The sequence below is a fragment of the Egretta garzetta genome, unplaced genomic scaffold (genome assembly GCF_000687185.1).
Source record: "Egretta garzetta isolate BGI_Z169 unplaced genomic scaffold, ASM68718v1 scaffold118, whole genome shotgun sequence".
NCBI lineage: Eukaryota > Metazoa > Chordata > Aves > Pelecaniformes > Ardeidae > Egretta > Egretta garzetta.
In genome coordinates this window covers 1,224,499-1,235,824 of record NW_009260484.1, presented here as the reverse complement: position 1 = coordinate 1,235,824, position 11,326 = coordinate 1,224,499, and positions in this window count along the sequence as shown.

Here is an 11,326-nt window from a genome sequence, read left to right as displayed (position 1 = left end):
GCGACATGCCTCCCCACAAAAATCCGCACGTCCAAATCACTAATTTTCAAACAAATAATTTCCCTTTTTCTTTTTTTTTTAATCTCAGTGGAGTCTCATCCCTTCAGGGAACTGTCACAGGTAACTGGTGTAACACAAAGCTCAGAGACTCCGGCCTAATGAAAAGGGGAGATCAGTGAGTCAATGGCCCCAGCTGCTACTGTAAGCTTTACTCTCCCGGGCTGCGCTGGGTTTGAGAGGCATCGTGTTGCAGCTCCTTCCCCTGTGCCACTCTCTAGCATGGATGGGGAACTCTCCAGAACAAGAACGACGCAGTTTCGGTGCCGCCTGCCAGACGGACAAACCCAACCATGCTCTTGCGTCAGGAGGCCCCCTGCTTCCTCCTGCACCACCGAGCACAGGTCTTCCAAACTCACAGGGGCTGGGTCCTTGTCTCTGCTGTGTTGCTGTAAACCTTACAGCGACTTCAGCACAGCCAGGGTTTAACACGGGGGAACGAAGGCCGGGGTCGGTGCTACTCAGCAAGCAGGGGCTGAAGAGGGACCAGCTGTCCCGGGGGGGAGGCTGTGCTCCAATTGTGCTCCAGGGATGGGGAGTGAACCTGGCCCTCGCTGAGCATCCGGAAGGGGACAGAAGGAGAGGAGCTGTCTCCAGCATCCCACAGCCTACTGCAGAGGATCACATCCAACAAATCTCCCTCTGTTAGCAATAACTGAGGGTGGCTCTTTTACATACATATCTGTAAGAAACCTACCTACTGTCAGGTGACTATAGCCAAAGGCAAAGTCGGACAGCTGCATGCCAGACATGCGGCATACAACTGCACATATTCTGTGGCCAAACCAATGCAGAGGCACCATAACCATTTCCTACAACACGGGTTGCATGAGGGGCTCCAATCCATGTGCCCTTTTCCTCTGTTGGCATCACCTCCATCTTCTCTTCCTCCATTAACTTTGAGCAAGTGAGTGGGGATGGGAGCACAGGCAGAAGCCCATGCTTTCTGGGCACAGGGGTGCTGCTCGCCTCCCTGCAACCAGGGCATTGCTCAGCCCTCCTCTCTCCCATGAGGACTTTTCCAGGGCTGATGAGGTGCCTTCTACTGCTCTCCTGATGGAAGTAGTGTCATCCCCTTTGCAATTCTCCCCTGCCCAATGCCCACCAAAATGTTCTGCCTCAGCCCCGCACAGCCATTAAGCACTTCCCTGCCTCTCCCTGGTGGGGAAATGGAATGAAGAAGACCAGCTATAAGGCTCCTTCATTCAGCACAGCTCAACACCAGCCAGCCACGTCTTGGTGGCCAGCCTTATTCCCGAGGGATTTCCCCACAGTTGTGCTATGCTGAAGTTTCCTGAGGTGCAGATGCACATGTGCAGCACAGACATTCCAGCAGCCAGAGAATCACTTGAGGAGCATATCAAGTGCTTCAAAGGAAGATCACTGCTTCAGCTCAGTTCTTGGTCTTATTCTTTTCATTTCCTCAACTTTGAAGCAGTTCCTGACTTTATCGCACCTTCCATACGCCTGACCCAGCTACACTCACCCCAATTCCAGCCTCTGGCTCCCTGGTGGGCTCAGGGGTGATGGATCATACCCCACTGTCAGAGTCCAGCAACGCCCCCACCATCCTGACGTGGTTTGCATCCCAGGACTCACAAAGCTCTTTCCCGTTAGGACACTGCTAAGGAGACAGTAATAAATGGCTTCAAGAAACTCTCCCAGCCCTTCCTATTTATTATAAACCAGTGAGTTGCCAGTAACCATGAGTAAAGTATTAAAATACATGTGAGATTCTTCTTGGAAACATGATTTTTTTTCTCTTGTTATTCATGAATAAGGACTGTATTTCCCAGGTAAATTCACTTGAAACAAATCATTATGATTCCTTATACGTATGTTTCTAAGGTTAATTTAAATGTGAATTTTTCAACAACATTTCTTGTTTGTTTTTCAAAAGGCCAATCAGGCTTGCAGTGACAACAAAATCCCCTCCCATTTACTTCAAGGGAAATAAATATTGTGGAGAAAAGGCAGACCACTGGATCAGTAACAACTCCAGGTCCCTTCCCCCTACAGCTCTGCACTTCCTTCTGGTTATTCTGAAAAGCAGCCAAGAGCCCTGCAATGCTGACAGGAGCCAGCATTTTATTTCACTCATAGGCCACCCCTTGCCCCTTTCCTTCCTAGTTTTCTAATGGCATACTTGGGAGAAAGTTCAGGCCTGAGCAGCTTTGCTCTGCTCTGGCCCAGATTGCACCTTCACCTTATCTACACATACCAAGTACCCTGAAAGAGCCAACATTGCTTCTGAATTATTTATAGTATATGGAAATGGTAATAACATAGAAATCTGCTATGATTTAATTAATTATGAATAAGTAATAAGGTAATGCTAGCAATACATTTAACTGAAAAACCTATTTATAATGAAATTATTTCTTATAAATAATTAGAGCAAAACTGTGTGTTGTCACTCATCATTTACATTTAGGGCCTCATTCTTCCTGCAGTTCTGATGTAACTTCACCCACAGGGATGCTCCTGTGGAGCCTGTGAAGTTAATGACAGAGCTGCTGGCAGGATGAGATCCAGTTTAGGATTAGAAGAACAGATTGCAAAGTAAAAGGTTTCATTTTCTGTTTTCTTTTTTAAAGAAACTGAGGGCCAGCAATTTAGTCCCTAAAAGATGAGCTTCGCTTTTCATCTGGAGAGTAAATTCACCTTATTTTGCCTTCTTTGAGCCCATTCTAAAAGCAAATGAAACCCAGATGTCACTAACTCCATTTCCCATGTATTGCTTACCATTTGCTCTGCACCCAGATAGCCTAAACCACACTTGCCTGACTCTGTACAGCAGTTCCCGGCAATGTGCACCCTAACTGATACACTTGTAGGTACCATGGCAAAACCCAGAGTTTGGTTACTGGGACATGATGGGAGGAGGGGTACCTGAAGGAGTGTGTCCATCTGAGCAAGAAGGATTAAATTCAGACTGCCATCTCCAGCCAGTCCCTGGTGCCAGCCTGAGCCCTTAGCTCAAAGGAGTGATGAGCAATTTAGACCAGCTTCCAGCTTCCCCAGTCAACAAGCAGAAGCACGGATGGATGGCACCTAATTTAGCCTGGTTTTTTTAAGTAGGCAGTCCTACTGCAGTCCTTTATCTCTACTTTTAAATCAGGCTGGTTTTTAACTCTGATCAGGTGCAGACTGCTTCACAGAAGCAATACTGGGGTTTGGCTCTAAGCAGTAAACAGAAAGGATGCTTCATTCCCATCACCTTCTTGAAAAGGGACAAAATTAAAGAGGAACAGACCTCACAGTCCTGCTTTCACTGACCTACATCAGGGTTTTGCTTAGGAGAGGAACTTAAGGCAAGCTGGAAAACACACTTCAGCCAGAGGCCCAGCCTGGCTCCACCAAGTGACAACCTTAAATGCACCCGGTACCCCTCTTCACCTTTCTCAGCTGAAAGAAGCCTGTGCTGGAGCAGCGCTGGTACCTCTTCCTACGGATCACGCACTGCTTCTGCTTTCAGAAGGGCTTGTATGAAATTCTCATGTGGGAGCTGGAAACCTATAATAAAATTAGGCTCAGTAAAGGAAGAGAAAGCCTGCTGCCAACAAAAGTAGCCGCATGCACAGCCTTTGATAGGCCAAATGTAGCCCATGAGCCACTAGCCAAACTCCCTTGGTCACCAGGATGAAACAGGCAGTGCTGCAGCACCTCTTTGGAGCTGCTCAGGAAGAGCTTAAACCAGCTCTAAGGTCGCACCCAGTGCAAAGGGCAAATATGGCCGAAACCCAACCCTCTCAGGCAGCCCCTTCCCCAGTGGACACCTCTGGAAGTGCTCCCCCAAGGAACTTGGTGCCCACAGCGGGGGCACGGGGGCAGGACAAGGAGGGTCTGGTGGGGGGCTAACCCCGACCTTCTGCAGCCAGGGAGCAGCTAAAAAGGGAGCCCGGAAGCTTGCCTACGCAAACCAGATTTATTGTTGTCGCTCCAATGCTTCGTGGACTGTTACCCATCAAAAGCAGCACTAAAATTGGCACTCTTCGCAGAAAAGGAAGGGATCCACCCCAAAACACTAAATGTCAGGAAACTTTTGTGACACAGGATGAAGAAACACATGCTGCTGCTGCAGTTCAAAATGTTCCTGCTCAGAAGATAACCAGGAGGCAGCATGGCTGGGCCAGGCTGCCGGGCTGCACCTTCCACCAGTGCTGGGACCACAGAAAACCTGCAGAGCCCTTGCTGCAAGTCCTCCCCGAGGGGTGGCCAGAGGCCAAATGACTAACCCAGCACACACCACTGTGCCCAGAAAGTCTCCCTACCTGGAAAGTGTTGCTGTTAAGAGGCAGATTGCAAGAAATAACCAAATTGTGGAGAAGAGGAGCAGAAGTCAGACCCCCACGTTTGCAAGTTAATTTTAACGCAGCCAAACGCAGAGGTCCGGACAAAGAGCACAGTAACCAAAAGAGGCAGAACCAGTGAGGTGAAATAACTGTCTGGATTATGAAAACATTAATAGGGAGTATAAAGTAGTCGGTTCAGTTGTGGGCACAGGTTATTTTTGTCTCCAAAAGAGAGCAGAGGGCTTACACAAATAGAAGGGCTCTCACAATATGAAAGTAGTCATCAAAACAGCCATTAAAAAGCATGGCTAAAAATTGTTGCTTCACGCTGTTCACCAGTGTTTGTTTCCTCTGGGAAAGCCAGAAGGCACAGCTTAGATGCCTAAGCAGAAATTTTGAACTAATTAGAGTCTCTGGAATGACAGGTTAAAGCCCCAGCAGGGCCCATCCAGCCCTCTTCTTCCCAGGTGTATGGGAGCCCATATCCAGCACCACTGTTGCATGAAGTGTTTTGTGGCCTGGAGTTAATAAAGATAGCACGGTACTTTCTGCAAGAAAAAAGAACTCCTTCCTTCTGTAATTTCCAAAGGGAGGTTGCCCTAACTGCATTGCCATAGGGAAAATGGATTGAGCCCTATTCAATCACCACCACAAAATCGCAGGGGAAGTTAGTGGTTTGGTTTGGGTTTTTTTTCTTTTTTAATTATTACAGTCAAAATAGGTCTGAAAGTGCGATGGAAAAAGTGGTGCTTATTCTGGTTTGGCTTCATTGCAATGCATGAAGTAGGATCTGCAAAGGTGTGAGTCAGTGTGCAGGGGCTGATTTATTTCCTGATTTTTCTGAAGTGAAAGAAAGGTGATGTTCAGCATCACCTTCACCTGCTCCCACTGAAGTCTTTCATACAGTACCCTCATTTTTGAGCTTTCTAACTATCAGCTGAGGGATGACGAGTCTTAAAATTCTTTGTTCCTGGTTCTTAGCAGCAGCTGAAATAAGTAAGACAAAAAGAAAAAAAAAAAAGAGTTGTAAATAGTCTGGGCAAAATTAAACGCCTCATACCATTATGCGGTTGTTGCCTAATACGTGTAAGTCCTCTTACTACTGGACTGTTGAAGAATGTGACACTCCTATAAAAAAGAGTTGGAGAGAACCTGGGTTTCTGGTGGAAAAAAATTAAGGGAATCTGTTTGAAAAAAACAGTTGAGCCTCCTTCAGCTTATAGAGAAGAAAAAAGAAGAAAAAAAGCCAAAACCATGAGAGGAAGCAGGGGAAAAAGTCCAGCTTTGCTTTCTTGTAGGCCTGGCCGAGTGGGTGGCAGGGTGAGGCCCCATCCTCAGCCAGCCGCTCCGACCCGGCAGTGCAGGAACAGGAGTTGTTGTTTCCCACTGCAAGGAAGCGACCTGATGAACCAATAACCCCTTTCATCTCTGTTTACTCATCTTCTGTTTTTAAATGGATGCCAAAAAAAAAAAAGGCATGAGGCATGGGTGGGGGGGAGGGGTGGGGGAATAAGCGTTTCGTAATGGAAAATAGTAAAAGAAAATGCACGCTTGGCATTTTTGCAGGGAACAGTGAATGCTCTCCTACCCAGAGGCAGCAGCTGAGGGTCTCCCTGAAAATCAGAGGTTTCCCAGGGTTTGTCAGGGAAGCCACAGCTCTCACGGCAAACCCCTGGGCAGGGTGCCCTAGGATGGGATGGGGTCACCCTGGGGCTGGGGACCACTGGGTCAAGCAGTGGCAGGCTGGTGGGGCAGAGAAGGGGACCCCGAGGTGGGGGCACAGCCGGGCACTGTGCTGGGCAGAGGGGGTGGGAGTTAACGAGCAGGGATGCTTCTTGCCGCCTTTGCCAAGTCAAAGGTGATGGGAGGAAGAAACACCTACTGCAGCGGGAAGCTTTCACAACTTTTCCTGGCTTCTCCGTAAGTTTATTTTATAGAAGTCTTCCACTTGATGCAACATTTTGGGTTTTAGCATGTGCTCTGCCATCCTGATCCTTACAGAACTGGCTCAAGTGGCAGAAAGAAAAGCAAAGCTAGGTGACTTGTGCATAAAAATAACTGCAGAGTTATCACCCTATATTCCGTGCACCTATGCAACCAAGCAAGACAGACATACGGACACTAACATGCACTTAGGAGATTTCTATGGGAGATGTCAATGTTTCTTCTTTCCCAGAAGGGAGGCTTCAGGAGGATTCAGCCTTGCAGGGAGGTCAGTGATTCAAATTTGAACCCTGCTCGTAGTGCTCAAAGCCCATGGCTTGCTCCAGAGGCTGCCCAGAGGCAGTGAAAGGGTTACCTCCCTCCAGAGCAGCACCCTGGGGTGATGAAGTGGATAAGCAGGGGCTCCATTCACCTGCTGAGGCACTGCCTGACCTTGGGCTGGTGCAAGGACTCCGGAGTCCTGCTGGCCTGCATGGGGTCCCAGGGAGGGTGGCTGGGCCATGCCATGGCCCTGCTTGGCAAGCAAGTGAATCCATACGTTGCCCAGGCCTACCCTCTGCTTTAACAGGGGAAGAAACGGTTTTTTGGTTTTTTACTTGCCTTGTTATCTCTGGGACCACAGACTTGAAGGTGTAGTTTGTCCTGGGCTGGACTGTGGCGTCTAAACAAACAAGAGTCTGCTTTGAGAAAGTTTTTTTTTTTAAAATGGTTTTTCAAAAGCTGCATCTGGAGCTACCTAAATGCAAATGCTCAGGGAGGAGAAACATGAAATGCTGAGGGCTGAGCCTAATTATTGGACACCTCCCGCCTGTAGCCCTGTTGCGGCAAAGCATGCGTTGAAGTGGTAGGAGTCAGGGATACAAACGGCTCAGTTTATGACGAGCTCAGCTGCTCCTGGTGCCATTAATTTCTGGACGGTCCAATGTTTTCTCATCCTGCCTGAAGAGAGGCTGTGCTCGTGCGGGGACTGCAGCTACACCACACGGGGTGTCCCATGACGCTTTGGGGGTGAATTAGGCACAGGGAGCAGATGCAACCGGCAGGACAGGCGCCACCCTGCAACGCAAGCCCTCACCCTGGGAGGGCGAGCGGGTGGCTGGGCGTCCCCGGAGCAGCATCCCATCCTGTCCTGTCCCATCCCGTCCCACAGGAGCGGCCACCCACCAGCGGGACAGACAAGTGGGGCTTGGCCCAGGCGCAGAAGGAAGGGATCCAGGGGCTCTGTTGACATAATGAGCCACTAGAGAGCACTCTCAAATGTATTTATACCCTTTGCCTAAGTGCTAGTTCATAAAAACACGCGGTTGCCATGGCCTGGTTTACAGCACATCTAAAAAGAGAGCTCCCAAACATACCAGGTTTTCTGAGGCCACCGCAAAGGCGGTCAAAGCCTCCCTTGTGCAGCACCTTTCCCACCCCCCCAGGACCCGGGCGCAGGGCAGCATCCGCCCACTCCGCACACCCCCTCTTGCCCCGCACTGCTGCCTGTTTACAAATAAGTGTCAGAAACAGTATTAAATTTTTTTAAAAAAAATTGCACTTGGGCACCTATAGCTTTTTTGAGTGTTGTTTTTATATACAAAAAAGCACAAGAAGTATTTAAAGCTCCTGCTCTCCTTATTATTTAGTGACAGAAGTAAAAAGAAAATATGTAAGAATGGCAACAGGTTAGTCCAGCAGCTATCAACAAAGGCACCATGCAGGTGATCTGCCAGGAAAAAATATCTTTGAAAAAAGTGATGGAAGTGGGTTTGGTAGGAAAAAAAAAAAGCACACATTCTTCATTAAAACACTTTTAATATTACACAAATTACAGTATCACCTTTTAAAAAGTTTAAAAAGGAATATTAACAGTAGCACTGTTGCAGCTAAAGCACTTCAAAATAATAAAAAAAAAAAAGAAAAAAAGCTCGTAGCCCAGGAAGTAGCAAATTGGTATAAAGGGAAAATCCACGGGAGTGTTATTGTTACTCAGTAAGGCAACAAAAATGAAAAAAGCAACACTGAATGTGAGAAAAATGAGCTCTGTATGAACACCCTCGGATTTTAACTTTTTTCCTTTTTTTTTTCTTTTTTTTTTGGTTTCCTTTTGCAGTTCCAAAATTGCACAGTGCAGATTAGACTTGGCCTAGGGGGGCTGAACATCAGCTGAGCGAGCGCAGCCACCGTGAGCCATTTCTTTTCCAGCTATGTTGTTCCCAGGCCACTGCCCAGCATCACCGGCCAGGGCATCTCCATCCTCTCCAGGAGTCACAGAGCTGGGGCAACTGGCAGGGAGGAGGAGGAGGAAGGTGTGCTTCCTTACGGGCCTCTGCACCCCGTCACACCAACATCCCTCTTGGCCCAAAACCAAGGGTATGCTTTGTCAGGAGCAGGTCTCAGGCTCAGAGCTGGGCCACCTGCTAACACAAAAAGGGGGTGCCTTTTTAGGGAAGCTTTGGGGTTTCAGTTTTGCTTCTTTTTTTTAAGAGTAGGGATACCACCTTAATCAAAAATATGAGCGTCATCCCACATGAGGTATTATGCCAAGCAACTTTGAAGAACTTGCTACCATCTATCAGCTCAAAATCCATTTTTTTTTAATAAAGTGCCTAAATACACATTTACACAGATCATAGTGGTTCCAAAGAATCCTTTACAGTTGGTTTTTTTTTTATATATAGGTATATATATAGGTGTGTATATATATATATAATGTGCGTTTTCTTCAAATTGGCTAAATGTGTTTACATAAGACACCAATCTTGACTATAGGTATAAGTTTTAAAGCATAATATTGACTCAATGGATTTGTTTATCATGCAAGTCTTATCTAGTATTACATTGACCTGTAATATGGAACACAATGTAGTGGGTGTGCTCATTAAACACTTCATAAAAAATTACTGTGCATGTGCAGCTCTGATCTTCAAATACTAATAATGACCTTTTTTTTTTAAAAAAAAAAAAAAGAAAAAAGAAGTCTTCCAAAGAAGACCTACTCTGCATTTAATTGCAGTCTGAACATTATCACAATAAGAACACTCTAATAAAAAGCACCCAAAATTCTTCAAATTATAGTCAGCTGAACAGATTATTCTTCCTCCTCCTCCTCCTCCTCCTCTCCCAATACTGGAAGTGTTTATTAGCCTGTCCCCGGGAAGGGACGACCTCGCCACCCTTTTGCTCAGAAACAACCGCTTATAACTGAGTTATAAACACCTCAACAGAAGGGCTCGTACAGCTGCAGCGTTGCCAACGAACTATAAACAGCACAAAAACATCACTATAAGACTCGAACTATTTCTAGTAACCAATGATTTATTGATTTTAGAAGTCTGCTTGGTGATGCAGAAGCGTGATCAAAAGAAGTGGCTTTACAAAAGAGTTCTCCAAAGTAGCTTAAACGGCAGGGCCAGGGCCATTATGTGCAGCCCTAATTGCTTTCATTTCAACCAGTTTATATTTTCATTTTCAAAGAATAGCAGTAGGTTTGTTTCAAGCACACGTAATAAGGAAATTACAGGTTTCCTCCACCCACATCTGGGCTGTCACCGATATGCCCGCGGGCAAGCTGGCAGAGCCTCAGTCACTGCTGTCGCTGTACCACACTGTACCTGCCACTACTTGGAAACACCGGGTCAGCGACAGTAACAACAGCAACAGCACTAGAGGTGACTGATAAGCAAACTCAAAGTCCACCTGCACTATCTGAAAATTAAAAGTAAAATCAGTATTAAGAAAAAAAAACATCTCTCCCCCACCTCCCCAGCTTTGTCCAAAGACACAAAAGCCCCAGAAGTGACGCTGAAGACCTTCAGAGATGGCAGGGCTACAATGGCGCCTTCGCCAATCGTATAATTAAGTTTGTTATCAAAATTCCACGTTATGGCATGTAATTGGTGAATAAATGCAGTTTTGTAATCTTACAACTGATCACGTGAACTGCGGTCAACTTTGCCTTAAAAAAAAAACAAAAAAAAAAACCCAACCCACCAAACCAAAACCAAACAAACCCAGAAGTCCCTAACTCAACAGCGCCTCTGGGACACCTCTCCGCATCCTACTCTGGAGGCAACTTCCCTCGAGAAACACGGGAAGAATCTGGGACTGGATCTGACAGATCTGCCATTGCAACCCAAGCTGCGCGTTTCTGGGAGAAAGCCCGCCTGCTCCCTAAGCTTGCCCTGGCCGGCAGGATGGCTAAGGGCATCCCCGCCTTGGCTAGCCACTCTTCTCCCCATCCGCCTCAGACCAAGCCCGCATGCGACCAGCTCTACAGGGGAGGGGCCAGGAATAAGGAATCACAGACAGTAAGGCAATCTTTACAATGTCAGAAAGTGTATTTGGCATTTAAAAAAAAAAAAAAAAAGAAAAAAAAGAAACAAGTGCATACAAATACAGCTAGAAGCATTTCTGGTTTGCCAAGTGCTCTCTAAAAAAAGCAGCGCAAGTCACAGCCTACATTGAACAGGAACTGTCACCAGGGAAGCAAAACAAATAGTTGCTATAACAAAAGGGAAAAAAGAAAAAACAGAGAAAAAAAAAAAAAAAAGAGAAGAATTAGAAGAAATGCCTTTATAATAAGTACATACCTTTTGTCTTCAAAAAATATAGAAACACAATGTATTCAAAAAAATCAAAATTATACAGCCATGTTTATGAAGTCTACATTTCCCTTGTCTTGGAGATATATATATATTTATATATATATATTTATAGATATATACAGAATTCGAGCAGTTCGAGTTCAAGGTGGCGTCGGGCGGCGAGAGCGGGCAAGTCACGAGTCCCTCTCCTTTTTCACTTTCACGTCTCCGGCCAGGATGGTGGCGATCTCCCCCTGCATGAAGGCCCAAGGGACGTTGGAGCCGACCAGGGGACACTTCTCCCCGCTGGGACAATACACCTCCCCGCTGGCTCCCTGCTGCTTGATGCTCTGCCGGGAGCAGGGGAAGCAGAACTTGTGGGAGGGGACGGAGGGGCACTGCACGAAGTGGGTGTCTTCCAGGCGCTCGTGGCAGAGGGTACAACACAACGGGACGCTGGCG